Below are 18,554 nucleotides of genomic sequence, written 5' to 3'. Positions count from 1 at the left end.
AGATATATCCATGTTCATACAGATGGCGATGAAGATATTTCCATGTTCATACAGATAGCGGTGTAGATATTTCCATGTTCATACCGATAGCCGTGTAGATATTGCCATGTTCATACCGATAGCGGTGCTGATACTTCCATGTTTATACAGGTAGCGGTGTACATATTTCCGTGTTTATACAGATAGCGGTGTAGATATTTCCATGTTCATACAGATAGCTGTGTAGATATTTCCATCTTTATACAGATAGCGTTGTAGATATCTCCTTCTTAATACAGATGGCTGTGTAGACATTTATATGTTCATACAGATGGCGGTGAAGATATTTCCATGTTCATACAGATGGCGGTGTAGATATTTCCATGTTTATAGAGATAGCGGTGTAGTTATTTCCAAGTGTAAAGAGATAGCTGTGTAGATATTTCCATATATATGCAGATAGCTGTGTAGATATTTCCATTTTCATGCAGATAGCGGTGTAGATATTTCCATGTTCAAACAGATAGCTGTGTAGATATTTCCATATATATGCAGATAGCTGTGTAGATATTTCCATTTTCATGCAGATAGCGGTGTAGATATTTCCATGTTCAAACAGATAGCAGTGTAGATATTTCCATGTTCATACAGATAGCGGTGTAGATATTTCCATGTTTATACAGATGGCTGTGTCGATATATCCATGTTCATACAGACGGCGGTGTAGATATTTCCATGTTCATACTGATAGCGGTGTAGATATTTCCATGTTCATCCAGATGGCTGTGTAGATATTTCCATGTTCATACATACCGATGGCAGAGAAGATATTTCCATGTTCATACAGATAGCGGTGTAAATATTTCCATGTTCATACAGATAGCGGTGTAGATATTTCCATGTTCATGCAGATGGCTGTGTAGATATATCCATGTTCATACAGATGGCGGAGAAGATATTTCCATGTTCAAAAGGATAGCGGTGTAGATATTTCCATGTTCATACAGATAGCGGTGTAGATATTTCCAAGTTCATACAGATAGTGGTGAAGATATTTCCATGTTTGTACAGATAGCGGTGTAGATATTTCCATGTTCATCCAGATGGCTGTGTAGATATATCCACGTTCATTCAGATGGCGGTGAAGATATTTCCATGTTCATACAGATAGCGGTGTAGATATTTCCATGTTCATACAGATAGCAGTGTAGATATTGCCATGTTCATACCGATAGCGGTGCTGATACTTCCATGTTTATACAGGTAGCTGTGTACATATTTCCATGTTTATACAGATAGCGGTGTAGATATTTCCATGTTCATACAGATAGCGGTGTAGATATATCCACGTTTATACAGATAGCGGTGTAGATATCTCCTTCTTAATACAGATGGCGGTGTAGATATTTACATGTTCATCCAGATGGCTGTGTAGATATTTCCATGTTCATACAGATAGCGGTGTAGATATTTCCATGTTCATACAGATAGCGGTGTAGATATTTCCATGTTCATACAGATGGCGGTGTAGATATTTCCATTTTCATACAGATAGCGGTGTAGTTATTTCCATGTGTAAAGAGATACCTGTGTAGATATTTCCATGTATATGCAGATAGCTGTGTAGCAATTTCCATTTTCATGCAGACAGCGGTGTATATATTTCCCTGTTCAAACAGATAGCGGTGTAGATATTTCCATGTTCATACAGATAGCGGTGTAGATATTTCCATGTTCGTACAGATAGCGGTGTAGATATTTCCATGTTCATACAGATAGCGGTGCTGATATTTCCATGTTTTTACAGGTAGCGGTGAAGATATTTCCATGTTTATACAGATAGCGTTGTAGATATTTCCATGTTTATACAGATAGCGGTGTAGATATTTCCATGTTTATACAGATAGCGGTGTAGATATCTCCATTTTAATACAGATGGCGGTGTAGATATTTATATGTTCATACAGATGGCGGTTCAGATATTTCCATTTTCATACAGATGGCGGTGTAGATATTTCCATGTTCATACATATAGCGGTGTAGTTATTTCCATGTGTAAAGAGATAGCTTTGTAGATATTTCTATGTATATGCAGATAGCTGTGTAGATATTTCCATTTTCATGCAGATAGCGGTGTATATATTTCCCTGTTCAAACAGTTAGCGGTGTAGATATTTCCATCTTCAGAAAGATAGCGGTGTAGATATTTCCATGTTTATACAGATAGCGGTGAAGACGTATGCATGTTTACACAGATAGCAGTGTAGATATTTCCATATTCATCCAGATGGCTGTGTAGATATATCCATGTTCATACAGATAGCGGTGTAGATATTTCCATGTTCATACAGATAGCGGTGCAGATATTTCCATGTTCATCCAGATGGCTGTGTTGATATATCCATGTTCATACAGATGGCGGTGAAGATATTTCCATGTACATACAGATAGCGGTGTAGATATTTCCATGTTCATACAGATAGCCGTGTAGATATTGCCATGTTCATACCGATAGCGGTGCTGATACTTCCATGTTTATACAGGTAGCGGTGTACATATTTCCGTGTTTATACAGATGGCTGTGTAGATATATCCATGTTCATACAGATGGCGGTGTAGATACTTCCATGTTCATACAGATAGCGGTTTAGATATTTCCATGTTCATCCAGATGGCTGTGTAGATATATCCATGTTCATACAGATGGCGGAGAAGATATTTCCATGTTCATACAGATGGCAGTGTAGATATTTCCATGTTCATACAGATAGCGGTGTAGATATTTCCATGTTCATACAGATAGCGGTGTAGATATTTCCATGTTCATAGAGATAGCGGTGTATGTATTTCCATGTTTATACAGATAGCGGTGTAGATATTTCAATTTTTATGCAGATAGCTGTGTATATATTTCCCTGTTCAAACAGTTAGCGGTTTAGTTATTTCCATGTTCATCAAGATAGCGGTGTAGATATTTCCATGTTTATACAGATAGCGGTGAAAATGTATGCATGTTTACACAGATAGCGGTGTAGATATTTCCATGTTCATCCAGAATGCTGTGTAGATATATCCATGTTCATACAGACGGCGGTGAAGATATTTCCATGTTCATACAGATAGCGGTGTAGATATTTCCATGTTCATACAGATAGCGGTGTAGATATTTCCATGTTCATACAGATAGCGGTGTAGATATTTCCATCTTTATACAGATAGCGGTGTAGATATCTCCTTCTTAATACAGATGGCTGTGTAGACATTTATATGTTCATACAGATGGCGGTGCAGATATTTCCATGTTCATACAGATGGCGGTGTAGATATTTCCATGTTTATAAAGATAGTGGTGTAGTTATTTCCAAGTGTAAGGAGATAGCTGTGTAGATATTTCCATATATATGCAGATAGCTGTGTAGATATTTCCATTTTCATGCAGATAGCGGTGTAGATATTTCCATGTTCAAACAGATAGCAGTGTAGATATTTCCATGTTCATACAGATAGCGGTGTAGATATTTCCATGTTTATACAGATGGCTGTGTAGATATATCCATGTTCATACAGATGGCGGTGTAGATATTTCCATGTTCATACTGATAGCGGTGTAGATATTTCCATGTTCATCCAGATGGCTGTGTAGATATGTCCATGTTCAAACATACAGATGGCAGAGAAGATATTTCCATGTTCATACAGATAGCGGTGTAAATATTTCCATGTTCATACAGATAGCGGTGTAAATATTTCCATGTTCATACAGATAGCCGTGTAGATATTTCCATGTTCATCCAGATGGCTGTGTTGATATATCCATGTTCATACAGATGGCGGAGAAGATATTTCCATGTTCATACAGATGGCGGTGTAGATATTTCCATGTTCATACAGATAGCGGTGTAGATATTTCCATGTTCATACAGATAGCGGTGTAGATATTTCCATGTTCATACAGATAGCGGTGTAGATATTTCCATTTTTATGCAGATAGCGGTGTATATATTTCCCTGTTCAAACAGTTAGCGGTTTAGATATTTCCATGTTCATAAAGATAGCGGTGTAGATATTTCCATGTTTATACAGATAGCGGTGAAAATGTATGCATGTTTACACAGATAGCGGTGTAGATATTTCCATGTTCATCCAGAATGCTGTGTAGATATATCCATGTTCATACAGATGGCGGTGAAGATATTTCCATGTTCATACAGATAGCGGTGTAGATATTTCCATGTTCATACAGATAGCGGTGTAGATATTTCCATGTTCATACAGATAGCGATGTATGTATTTCCATGTTCATACAGATAGCGGTGTAGATATTTCCATGTTCATCCAGATGGCTGTGTAGATATTTGAATGTTCATGCAGATAGCGGTGTAGATATTTCCATGTTCATAAAGATAGCGGTGTAGATATTTCCATGTTCATCCAGATGGCTGTGTAGATGTATCTATGTTCATACAGATGGCGATGAAGATATTTCCATGTTCATACAGATAGCGGTGTAGATATTTCCATGTTCATACCGATAGCGGTGTAGATATTGCCATGTTCATACCGATAGCGGTGCTGATACTTCCATGTTTATACAGGTAGCGGTGTACATATTTCCGTGTTTATACAGATAGCGGTGTAGATATTTCCATGTTCATACAGATAGCGGTGTAGATATTTCCATCTTTATACAGATAGCGTTGTAGATATCTCCTTCTTAATACAGATGGCTGTGTAGACATTTATATGTTCATACAGATGGCGGTGCAGATATTTCCATGTTCATACAGATGGCGGTGTAGATATTTCCATGTTTATAGAGATAGCGGTGTAGTTATTTCCAAGTGTAAAGAGATAGCTGTGTAGATATTTCCATATATATGCAGATAGCTGTGTAGATATTTCCATTTTCATGCAGATAGCGGTGTAGATATTTCCATGTTCAAACAGATAGCTGTGTAGATATTTCCATGTTCATACAGATAGCGGTGTAGATATTTCCATGTTTATACAGATGGCTGTGTAGATATATCCATGTTCATACAGACGGCGGTGTAGATATTTCCATGTTCATACTGATAGCGGTGTAGATATTTCCATGTTCATCCAGATGGCTGTGTAGATATTTCCATGTTCATACATACCGATGGCAGAGAAGATATTTCCATGTTCATACAGATAGCGGTGTAAATATTTCCATGTTCATACAGATAGCGGTGTAGATATTTCCATGTTCATGCAGATGGCTGTGTAGATATATCCATGTTCATACAGATGGCAGAGAAGATATTTCCATGTTCATACAGATAGCGGTGTAGATATTTCCATGTTCATACAGATAGCTGTGTAGATATTTCCAAGTTTATACAGATAGTGGTGAAGATATTTCCATGTTTGTACAGATAGCGGTGTAGATATTTCCATGTTCATCCAGATGGCTGTGTAGATATATCCACGTTCATTCAGATGGCGGTGAAGATATTTCCATGTTCATACAGATAGCGGTGTTGATATTTCCATGTTCATACAGATAGCAGTGTAGATATTGCCATGTTCATACCGATAGCGGTGCTGATACTTCCATGTTTATACAGGTAGCTGTGTACATATTTCCATGTTTATACAGATAGCCGTGTAGATATTTCCATGTTCATACAGATAGCGGTGTAGATATATCCATGTTTATACAGATAGCGGTGTAGATATCTCCTTCTTAATACAGATGGCGGTGTAGATATTTACATGTTCATCCAGATGGCTGTGTAGATATTTCCATGTTCATACAGATAGCGGTGTAGATATTTCCATGTTCATACAGATAGCGGTGTAGATATTTCCATGTTCATACAGATGGCGGTGTAGATATTTCCATTTTCATACAGATAGCGGTGTAGTTATTTCCATGTGTAAAGAGATACCTGTGTAGATATTTCCATGTATATGCAGATAGCTGTGTAGCAATTTCCATTTTCATGCAGACAGCGGTGTATATATTTCCCTGTTCAAATAGATAGCGGTGTAGATATTTCCATGTTCATACAGATAGCGGTGCTGATATTTCCATGTTTTTACAGGTAGCGGTGAAGATATTTCCATGTTTATACAGATAGCGTTGTAGATATTTCCATGTTTATACAGATAGCGGTGTAGATATTTCCATGTTTATACAGATAGCGGTGTAGATATCTCCATTTTAATACAGATGGCCGTGTAGATATTTATATGTTCATACAGATGGCGGTTCAGATGTTTCCATTTTCATACAGATGGCGGTGTAGATATTTCCATGTTCATACATATAGCGGTGTAGTTATTTCCATGTGTAAAGAGGTAGCTTTGTAGATTTTTCTATGTATATGCAGATTGCTGTGTAGATATTTCCATTTTCATGCAGATAGCGGTGTATATATTTCCCTGTTCAAACAGTTAGCGGTGTAGATATTTCCATCTTCAGAAAGATAGCGGTGTAGATATTTCCATGTTTATACAGATAGCGGTGAAGACGTATGCATGTTTACACAGATAGCAGTGTAGATATTTCCATGTTCATCCAGATGGCTGTGTAGATATATCCATGTTCATACAGATAGCGGTGTAGATATTTCCATGTTCATACAGATAGCGGTGCAGATATTTCCATGTTCATCCAGATGGCTGTGTTGATATATCCATGTTCATACAGATGGCGGTGAAGATATTTCCATGTACATACAGATAGCGGTGTAGATATTTCCATGTTCATACAGATAGCCGTGTAGATATTGCCATGTTCATACCGATAGCGGTGCTGATACTTCCATGTTTATACAGGTAGCGGTGTACATATTTCCGTGTTTATACAGATGGCTGTGTAGATATATCCATGTTCATACAGATGGCGGTGTAGATATTTCCATGTTCATACAGATAGCGGTTTAGATATTTCCATGTTCATCCAGATGGCTGTGTAGATATATCCATGTTCATGCAGATGGCGGAGAAGATATTTCTATGTTCATACAGATGGCAGTGTAGATATTTCCATGTTCATACAGATAGCGGTGTAGATATTTCCATGTTCATACAGATAGCGGTGTAGATATTTCCATGTTCATAGAGATAGCGGTGTATGTATTTCCATGTTTATACAGATAGCGGTGTAGATATTTCCATTTTTATGCAGATAGCTGTGTATATATTTCCCTGTTCAAACAGTTAGCGGTTTAGATATTTCCATGTTCATAAAGATAGCGGTGTAGATATTTCCATGTTTATACAGATAGCGGTGAAAATGTATGCATGTTTACACAGATAGCGGTGTAGATATTTCCATGTTCATCCAGAATGCTGTGTAGATATATCCATGTTCATACAGATAGCGGTGTAGATATTTCCACGTTCATACACATAGCGGTGTAGATATTTCCATGTTCATACAGATAGCGGTGTAGATATTTCCATCTTTATACAGATAGCGGTGTAGATATCTCCTTCTTAATACAGATGGCTGTGTAGACATTTATATGTTCATACAGATGGCGGTGCAGATATTTCCATGTTCATACAGATGGCGGTGTAGATATTTCCATGTTTATAGAGATAGTGGTGTAGTTATTTCCAAGTGTAAGGAGATAGCTGTGTAGATATTTCCATATATATGCAGATAGCTGTGTAGATATTTCCATTTTCATGCAGATAGCGGTGTAGATATTTCCATGTTCAAACAGATAGCAGTGTAGATATTTCCATGTTCATACAGATAGCGGTGTAGATATTTCCATGTTTATACAGATGGCTGTGTAGATATATCCATGTTCATACAGATGGCGGTGTAGATATTTCCATGTTCATACTGATAGCGGTGTAGATATTTCCATGTTCATCCAGATGGCTGTGTAGATATATCCATGTTCAAACATACAGATGGCAGAGAAGATATTTCCATGTTCATACAGATAGCGGTGTAAATATTTCCATGTTCATACAGATAGCGGTGTAGATATTTCTATGTTCATCCAGATGGCTGTGTAGATATATCCATGTTCATACAGATGGCGGAGAAGATATTTCCATGTTCATACAGATAGCGGTGTAGATATTTCCATGTTCATACAGATAGCGGTGTAGATATTTCCATGTTCATACAGATAGCGGTGTAGATATTTCCATCTTGGTGCAGATAGCAGTGTAGATATTTCCATGTTCATCCAGGTTGCTGTGTAGATATATCCATGTTCATACAGATGGCGGTGAAGATATTTCCATGTTCATACAGATAGCGGTGTAGTTATTTCCATGTTCATACAGATAGCCGTGTAGATATTGCCATGTTCATACCGATAGCGGTGCTGATACTTCCATGTTTATACAGGTAGCTGTGTACATATTTAAATGTTTATACAGATAGCGGTGTAGATATTTCCATCTTCATACAGATAGCGGTGTAGGTATTTCCATGTTTATACAGATAGCGGTGTAGATATCTCCTTCTTAATACAGATGGCTGTGTAGATATTTACATGTTCATACAGATGGCGGCGCAGATATTTCCATGTTCATACAGATGGCGGTGTAGATATTTCCATGTTTATAGAGATAGCGGTGTAGTTATTTCCATGTGTAAAGAGATAGCTGTGTAGATATTTCCATGTATATGGAGATAGCTGTGTAGATATTTCCATTTTCTTGCAGATAGTGGTGTAGATATTTCCATGTTCAAGCAGATAGCGATGTAGATATTTCCATGTTCATACAGATAGCGGTGTAGATATTTCCATGTTTATACAGATAGCGGTGAAGATGTATGCATGTTTACACAGATAGCTGTGTTGATATTTCCATGTTCATACAGATAGTGCTGTAGATATTTCCATGTTCATCCAGATGGCTGTGTAGACATATCCATGTTCATTCAGATGGCGGTGAAGATATTTCCATGTTGATACAGATAGCGGTGTAGACATTTCCAAGTTAATACAGATAGCGGTGTAGATATTTCCATGTTCATACAGATGGCTGTGTAGATATATCCATGTTCATACAGATGGCGGTTTAGATATTTCTATGTTCATTCCGATAGCGGTGCTGATATTTCCATCTTTATACAGGTAGCGGTGAAGATATTTCCATGTTTATACAGATAGCGGTGTAGATACTTCCATGTTTATACACATAGCGGTGTAGATATTTCCATGTTTATACAGATAGCGGTGTAGATATCTCCATCTTAATACAGATATCGCTGTAGATATTTATATGTTCATACAGACGGCGGTGCAGATGTTTCCATGTTCATACAAATGGCGGTGCAGATATTTCCATATTCATACAGATAGCGGTGTAGTTATTTCCATGTGTAAAGATATAGCTGTGTAGATATTTCCAAGTATATGTAGATAGCCGTGAAGATATTTCCATTTTCATGCAGATAGCGGTGTATATATTTCGCTGTTCCAACAGTTACCGGTGTAGAGATTTCCATGTTCATGAAGATAGCGGTGTAGATATTTCCATGTTTATACAGATAGCGGTGAAGATGTATGCATGTTTACACAGATAGCGGTCTAGATATTTCCATGTTCATACAGATAGTGGAGCTGATATTTCCATGTTCATCCAGATGGCTGTGTAGATATTTCCATGTTCATACAGATAGCGGTGTAGATATTTCCATGTTCATACAGATAGCGGTGTAGATATTTCCATGTTCATCCAGATGGCTGCGTAGATATATCCATGTTCATATAGATGGTGGTGAAGATATTTCCATGTACATACAGATAGCGGTGTAGATATTTCCATGTTCATACGGAAAGCTGTGTAGATATTGCCATGTTCATACCGATAGCGGTGCTGATACTTCCATGTTTATACAGGTAGCGGTTTACATATTTCTGTGTTTATACAGATGGCTGTGTAGATATATCTATGTTCATACAGATGGCGGTGTTGATATTTCCATGTTCATACAGATAGCGGTTTAGATATTTCCATGTTCATCCAGATGGCTGTGTAGATATATCCATGTTCATACAGATGGCGGAGAAGATATTTCCATGTTCATACAGATGGCGGTGTAGATATTTCCATGTTCATACAGATAGCGGTGTAGATATTTCCATGTTCATACAGATAGCGGTGTAGATATTTCCATGTTCATACAGATAGCGATGTATGTATTTCCATGTTCATACAGATAGCGGTGTAGATATTTCCATTTTTATGCAGATAGCGGTGTATATATTCCCCTGTTCAAACAGTTAGCGGTTTAGATATTTCCATGTTCATAAAGATAGCGGAGTAGATATTTCCATGTTTATACAGATAGCGGTGAAAATGTATGCATGTTTACACAGATAGCGGTGTAGATATTTCCATGTTCATCCAGAATGCTGTGTAGATATATCCATGTTCATACAGATGGTGGAGAAGATATTTCCATGTTCATACAGATGGCGGTGTAGATATTTCCATGTTCACACAGATAGCGGTGTAGATATTTCCATGTTCATACAGATAGCAGTGTAGATATTTCCATGTTCATACAGATAGCGGTGTATGTATTTCCATGTTCATACAGATAGCGATGTAGATATTTCCATTTTTATGCAGATAGCGGTGTATATATTCCCCTGCTCAGTTTGCGGTTTAGATATTTCCATGTTCATAAAGATAGCGGTGTAGATATTTCCATGCTTATACAGATAGCGGTGAAAATGTATGCATGTTTACACAGATAGCGGTGTAGATATTTCCATGTTCATCCAGAATGCTGTGTAGATATATCCATGTTCATACAGATAGCGGTGAAGATATTTCCATGTTCATACAGATAGCGGTGTAGATATTTCCATGTTCATACAGATAGCGGTGTATGTATTTCCATGTTCATACAGATAGCGGTGTAGATAATTCCATGTTCATCCAGATGGCTGTGTAGATATTTCCATGTTCATGCAGATAGCGGTGTAGATATTTCCACGTTCATACAGATAGTGGTGTAGATACTTCCATGTTCTTCCAGATGGCTGTGTAGATATATCCATGTTCATACAGACGGCATTGAAGATATTTCCATGTTCATACAGATAGCGGTGTAGATATTTCCATGTTCATACAGATAGCCGTGTAGATATTGCCATGTTCATACCGATAGCGGTGCTGATACCTCCATGTTTATACAGGTAGCTGTGTACATATTTCCATGTTTATACAGATAGCGGTGTAGATATTTCCATGTTCATACAGATAGCGGTGTTGATATTTCCATGTTCATACAGATAGCGGTGTAGATACTTCCATGTTCATCCAGATGGCTGTGTAGATATATCCATGTTCATACAGACGGCATTGAAGATATTTCCATGTTCATACAGATAGCGGTGTAGATATTTCCATGTTCATACAGATAGCCGTGTAGATATTGCCATGTTCATACCGATAGCGGTGCTGATACTTCCATGTTTATACAGGTAGCTGTGTACATATTTCCATGTTTATACAGATAGCGGTGTAGATATTTCCATGTTCATACAGATCGCGGTGTAGATATCTCCTTCTTAATACAGATGGCGGTGTAGTTATTTACATGTTCATACAGATGGCGGTGCAGATATTTCCATGTTCATACAGATGGCGGTGTAGATATTTCCATGTTTATAGAGATAGTGGTGTAGTTATTTCCATGTGTAAAGAGATAGCTGTGTAGATATTTCCATGTTCATACAGATAGCGGTGAAGATGTATGCATGTTTACACAGATAGCTGTGTTGATATTTCCATGTTCACACAGATAGCGGTGTAGATATTTCCATGTTCATACAGAAAGCGGTGTAGATATTTCCATGTTCAAACAGATAGCGGTGTATGTATTTCCATGTTCATACAGTTAGCGGTGTATATATTTCCATTTTCAAGCAGATAGCGGTGTATATACTTCCATGTTCAAACAGTTAGCGGTGTAGATATTTCCATGTTCATAAAGATAGCGGTGTAGATATTTCCATGTTTATACAGATAGCGGTGAAAATGTAGGCATGTTTACACAGATAGCGGTGTAGATATTTCCATGTTCATACAGATGGCTGTGTAGAAATATCCATGTTCATACAGACGGCGGAGAAGATATTTCCATGTTCATACAGATGGCGGTGTAGATATTTCCATGTTAATACAGATAGCGGTGTAGATATTTCCATGTGCATACAGATAGCGGTGTAGATATTTCCATGTTCATACAGATAGCGGTGTAGATATTTCCATGTTCATCCAGATGGCTGTGTAGATATTTCCATGTTCATACAGATAGCGGTGTATTTATTTCCCTGTTCAAACAGATAGCGGTGTAGATATTTCCATGTTCATACAGATAGCGTTGTAGATATTTCCATGTTCATACAGATAGCGGTGTAGATATTTCCATGTTCATACAGATAGCGGTGCTGATATTTCCATGTTTTTACAGGTAGCGGTGAAGATATTTCCATGTTTATACAGATAGCGGTGTAGATATTTCCATGTTCATACAGATAGCGGTGTAGATATTTCCATGTTCATACAGAAAGCGGTGTAGATATTTCCATGTTCAAACAGATAGCGGTGTATGTATTTCCATGTTCATACAGATAGCGGTGTAGAAATTTCCATTTTCAAGCAGATAGCGGTGTATATATTTCCATGTTCAAACAGTTAGCAGTGTAGATATTTCCATGTTCATCAAGATAGCGGTGTAGATATTTCCATGTTTATACAGATAGCGGTGAAAATGTATGCATGTTTACACAGATAGCGGTGTAGATATATCCATGTTCATACAGATGGCGGTGAAGATATTTCCATGTACATACAGATAGCTGTGTAGATATTGCCATGTTCATACCGATAGCCGTGTAGATATTGCCATGTTCAAACCGATAGCGGTGCTGATTCTTCCATGTTTATACAGGTAGCGGTGTACATATTTCCGTGTTTATACAGATGGCTGTGTAGATATATCCATGTTCATACAGATGGCGGTTTAGATATTTCCATTTTCATCCAGATGGCTGTGTAGATATATCAATGTTCATACAGATGGCGGAGAAGATATTTCCATGTTCATACAGATGGCGGTGTAGATATTTCCATGTTCATACAGATAGCGGTGTAGATATTTCCATGTTCATACAGATAGCGGTGTAGATATTTCCATGTTCATACAGAAAGCGGTGTAGATATTTCCATGTTCAAACAGATAGCGGTGTATGTATTTCCATGTTCATACAGATAGCGGTGTAGAAATTTCCATTTTCAAGCAGATAGCGGTGTATATATTTCCATGTTCAAACAGTTAGCAGTGTAGATATTTCCATGTTCATAAAGATAGCGGTGTAGATATTTCCATGTTTATACAGATAGCGGTGAAAATGTATGCATGTTTACACAGATAGCGGTGTAGATATATCCGTGTTCATACAGATGGCGGTGAAGATATTTCCATGTACATACAGATAGCTGTGTAGATATTGCCATGTTCATACCGATAGCCGTGTAGATATTGCCATGTTCAAACCGATAGCGGTGCTGATTCTTCCATGTTTATACAGGTAGCGGTGTACATATTTCCGTGTTTATACAGATGGCTGTGTAGATATATCCATGTTCATACAGATGGCGGTTTAGATATTTCCATTTTCATCCAGATGGCTGTGTAGATATATCAATGTTCATACAGATGGCGGAGAAGATATTTCCATGTTCATACAGATGGCGGTGTAGATATTTCCATGTTCATACAGATAGCGGTGTAGATATTTCCATGTTCATACAGATAGCGGTGTAGATATTTCCATGTTCATACAGATAGCGGTGTATGTATTTCCATGTTCATACAGATAGCGGTGTAGATATTTCCATTTTTATGCAGATAGCGGTGTATATATTTCCCTGTTCAAACAGTTAGCGGTTTAGATATTTCCATGGTCATAAAGATAGCGGTGTCGATATTTCCATGTTTATACAGATAGCGGTGAAAATGTATGCATGTTTACACAGATAGCGGTGTAGATATTTCCATGTTCATCCAGAATGCTGTGTAGATGTATCCATGTTCATACAGATGGCGGTGAAGATATTTCCATGTTCATACAGATAGCGGTGTAGGTATTTCCATGTTCATACAGAAAGCGGTGTAGATATTTCCATGTTCAAACAGATAGCGGTGTATGTATTTCCATGTTCATACAGTTAGCGGTGTATATATTTCCATTTTCAAGCAGATCGCGGTGTATATACTTCCATGTTCAAACAGTTAGCGGTGTAGATACTTCCATGTTCATAAAGATAGCGGTGTAGATATTTCCATGTTTATGCAGAGAGCGGTGAAAATGTAGGCATGTTTACACAGATAGCGGTGTAGATATTTCCTTGTTCATCCAGATGGCTGTGTAGATATATCCATGTTCATATCGATGGCGGTGAAAATATTTCCATGTTCATACAGATAGCGGTGTAGATATTTCCATGTGCATACAAATAGCGGTGTAGATATTTCCATGTTCATACAGATAGCGGTGTAGATATTTCCATGTTCATCCAGATGGCTGTGTAGGTATTTCCATGTTCATACAGATAGCGGGGTAGATATTTCCATGTTCATACAGATAGCGGTGTAGATATTTCCATGTTCATACAGATGGCGGTGTAGATATTTCCATTTTCATACAGATAGCGGTGTAGTTATTTCCATGTGTAAAGAGATACCTGTGTAGATATTTCCATGTATATGCAGATAGCTGTGTAGCAATTTTCATTTTCATGCAGACAGCGGTGTACATATTTCCCTGTTCAAACAGATAGCGGTGTAGATATTTCCATGTTCATACAGATAGCGGTGTAGTTATTTCCATGTTCATACAGATAGCGGTGTGGATATTTCCATGTTCATACAGATAGCGGTGCTGATATTTCCATGTTTTTACAGGTAGCAGTGAAGATATTTCCATGTTTATTCAGATAGCGTTGTAGATATTTCCATGTTTATACAGATAGCGGTGTAGATATTTCCATGTTTATACAGATAGCGGTGTAGATTTCTCCATTTTAATACAGATGGCGGTGTAGATATTTATATGTTCATGCAGATGGCGGTTCAGATATTTCCATTTTCATACAGATGGCGGTGTAGATATTTCCATGTTCATACAGATAGCGGTGTAGTTATTTCCATGTGTAAAGAGATAGCTTTGTAGATATTTCCATGTATATGCAGATAGCTGTGTAGATATTTCCATTTTCATGCAGATAGTGGTGTATATATTTCCCTGTTCAAACAGTTAGTGGTGTAGATACTTCCATGTTCAGAAAGATAGCGGTGTAGATATTTCCATGTTTATACAGATAGCGGTGAAGATGTATGCATGTTTACACAGATAGCAGTGTAGATATTTCCATGTTCATCTAGATGGCTGTGTAGATACATCCATGTTCATACAGATAGCGGTGTAGATATTTCCAGGTTCATACAGATAGCGGTGCAGATATTTCCATGTTCATCCAGATGGCTGTGTTGATATATCCATGTTCATACAGATGGCGGAGAAGATATTTCCATGTTCATACAGATGGTGGTGTAGATATTTCCATGTTCATACAGATAGCGGTGTTGATATTTCCATGTTCATACCGATAGCGGTGCTGATACTTCCATGTTTATACAGGTAGCGGTGTACATATTTCCGTGTTTATACAGATGGCTGTGTAGATATATCCATGTTCATACAGATGGCGGTGTAGATATTTCCATGTTCATACAGATAGCGGTTTAGATATTTCCATGTTCATCCAGATGGCTGTGTAGATATATCCATGTTCATACAGATGGCGGAGAAGATATTTCCATGTTCATACAGATGGCGGTGGAGATATTTCCATGTTCATACAGATAGCGGTGTAGATATTTCCATGTTCATACAGATAGCGGTGTAGATATTTCCATGTTCATAGAGATAGCGGTGTATGTATTTCCATGTTTATACAAATAGCGGTGTAGATATTTCCATTTTTATGCAGATAGCTGTGTATATATTTCCCTGTTCAAACAGTTAGCGGTTTAGATATTTCCATGTTCATAAAGATAGCGGTGTAGATATTTCCATGTTTATAGAGATAGCGGTGAAAATGTATGCATGTTTACACAGATAGCGGTGTAGATATTTCCATGTTCATCCAGAATGCTGTGTAGATATATCCATGTTCATACAGAAGGCGGTGAAGATATTTCCATGTTCATACAGATAGCGGTGTAGATATTTCCATGTTCATCCAGATGGCTGTGTAGATATTTCCATGTTCATGCAGATAGCGGTGCAGATATTTCCATGTTCATACAGATAGCGGTGTAGATATTTCCATGTTCATCCAGATGGCTGTGTAAATATATCCATGTTCATACAGATGTCGATGAAGATATTTCCATGTTCATACAGATAGCGGTGTAGATATAGCCATGTTCATACCAATAGCGGTGCTGATACTTCCATGTTTATACAGGTAGCGGTGTACATATTTCCGTGTTTATACAGATAGCGGTGTAGATATTTCCATGTTCATACAGATAGCGGTGTAGATATTTCCATCTTTATACAGATATCGGTGTAGATATCTCCTTCTTAATACAGATGGCTGTGTAGACATTTATATGTTCATACATATGGCGGTGCAGATATTTCCATGTTCATACAGATGGCGGTGTGGATATTTCCATGTTTATAGAGATAGTGGTGTAGTTATTTCCAAGTGTAAGGAGATAGCTGTGTAGATATTTCCATATATATGCAGATAGCTGTGTAGATATTTCCATTTTCATGCAGATAGCGGTGTAGATATTTCCATGTTCAAACAGATAGCAGTGTAGATATTTCCATGTTCATACAGATAGCGGTGTAGATATTTCCATGTTTATACAGATGGCTGTGTAGATATATCCATGTTCATACAGATGGCGGTGTAGATATTTCCATGTTCATACTGATAGCGGTGTAGATATTTCCATGTTCATCCAGATGGCTGTGTAGATATATCCATGTTCAAACATACAGATGGCAGAGAAGATATTTCCATGTTCATACAGATAGCGGTGTAAATATTTCCATGTTCATACAGATAGCGGTGTAGATATTTCCATGTTCATCCAGATGGCAGTGTATATATATCCATGTTCATACAGATGGCGGAGAAGATATTTCCATGTTCATACAGATAGCTGTGTATATATTTCCATGTTCATACAGATAGCAGTGTAGATATTTCCATGTTCATACAGATAGCGTTGTAGATATTTCCATCTTCGTGCAGATAGCGGTGTAGATATTTCCATGTTCATCCAGATGGCTGTGTAGATATATCCATGTTCATACAGATGGCGGTGAAGATATTTCCATGTCCATACAGATAGCGGTGTAGATATTTCCATTTTCATACAGATAGCCGTGTAGATATTGCCATGTTCATACCGATAGCGGTGCTGATACTTCCATGTTTATACAGGTAGCTGTGTACATATTTAAATGTTTATACAGATAGCGGTGTAGATATTTCCATGTTCATACAGATAGCGGTGTAGATATTTCCATGTTTATACAGATAGCGGTGTAGATATCTCCTTCTTAATACAGATGGCGGTGTAGATATTTACATGTTCATTCAGATGGTGGCGCAGATATTTCCATGTTCATACAGATGGCGGTGTAGATATTTCCATGTTTATAGAGATAGCGGTGTAGTTATTTCCATGTGTAAAGAGATAGCTGTGTAGATATTTCCATGTATATGGAGATAGCTGTGTAGATATTTCCATTTTCATGCAGATAGTGGTGTAGATATTTCCATGTTCAAACAGATAGCGATGTAGATATTTCCATGTTCATACAGATAGCGGTGTAGATATTTCCATGTTCATCCAGAATGCTGTGTAGATATATCCATGTTCATACAGACGGCATTGAAGATATTTCCATGTTCATTCAGATAGCGGTGTAGATATTTCCATGTTCATACAGATAGCCGTGTAGATATTGCCATGTTCATACCGATAGCGGTGCTGATACTTCCATGTTTATACAGGTAGCTGTGTACATATTTCCATGTTTATACAGATAGCGGTGTAGATATTTCCATGTTCATACAGATAGCGGTGTAGATATTTCCATGTTTATACAGATAGCGGTGTAGATATCTCCTTCTTAATACAGATGGCGGTGTAGTTATTTACATGTTCATACAGATGGCGGTGCAGATATTTCCATGTTCATACAGATGGCGGTGTAGATATTTCCATGTTTATAGAGATAGTGGTGTAGTTATTTCCATGTGTAAAGAGATAGCTGTGTAGATATTTCCATGTTCATACAGATAGCGGTGAAGATGTATGCATGTTTACACAGATAGCTGTGTTGATATTTCCATGTTCATACAGATAGTGGTGTAGATATTTCCGTGTTCATCCAGATGGCTGTGTAGACATATCCATGTTCATTCAGATGGCGGTGAAGATATTTCCATGTTGATACAGATAGCGGTGTAGACATTTCCATGTTCATACAGATAGCGGTGTAGATATTTCC

Source organism: Gorilla gorilla, chromosome 7 (genome assembly GCF_029281585.2).
Source record: "Gorilla gorilla gorilla isolate KB3781 chromosome 7, NHGRI_mGorGor1-v2.1_pri, whole genome shotgun sequence".
Classification (NCBI taxonomy): domain Eukaryota; kingdom Metazoa; phylum Chordata; class Mammalia; order Primates; family Hominidae; genus Gorilla; species Gorilla gorilla.
This window is presented reverse-complemented; position numbering follows the sequence as displayed.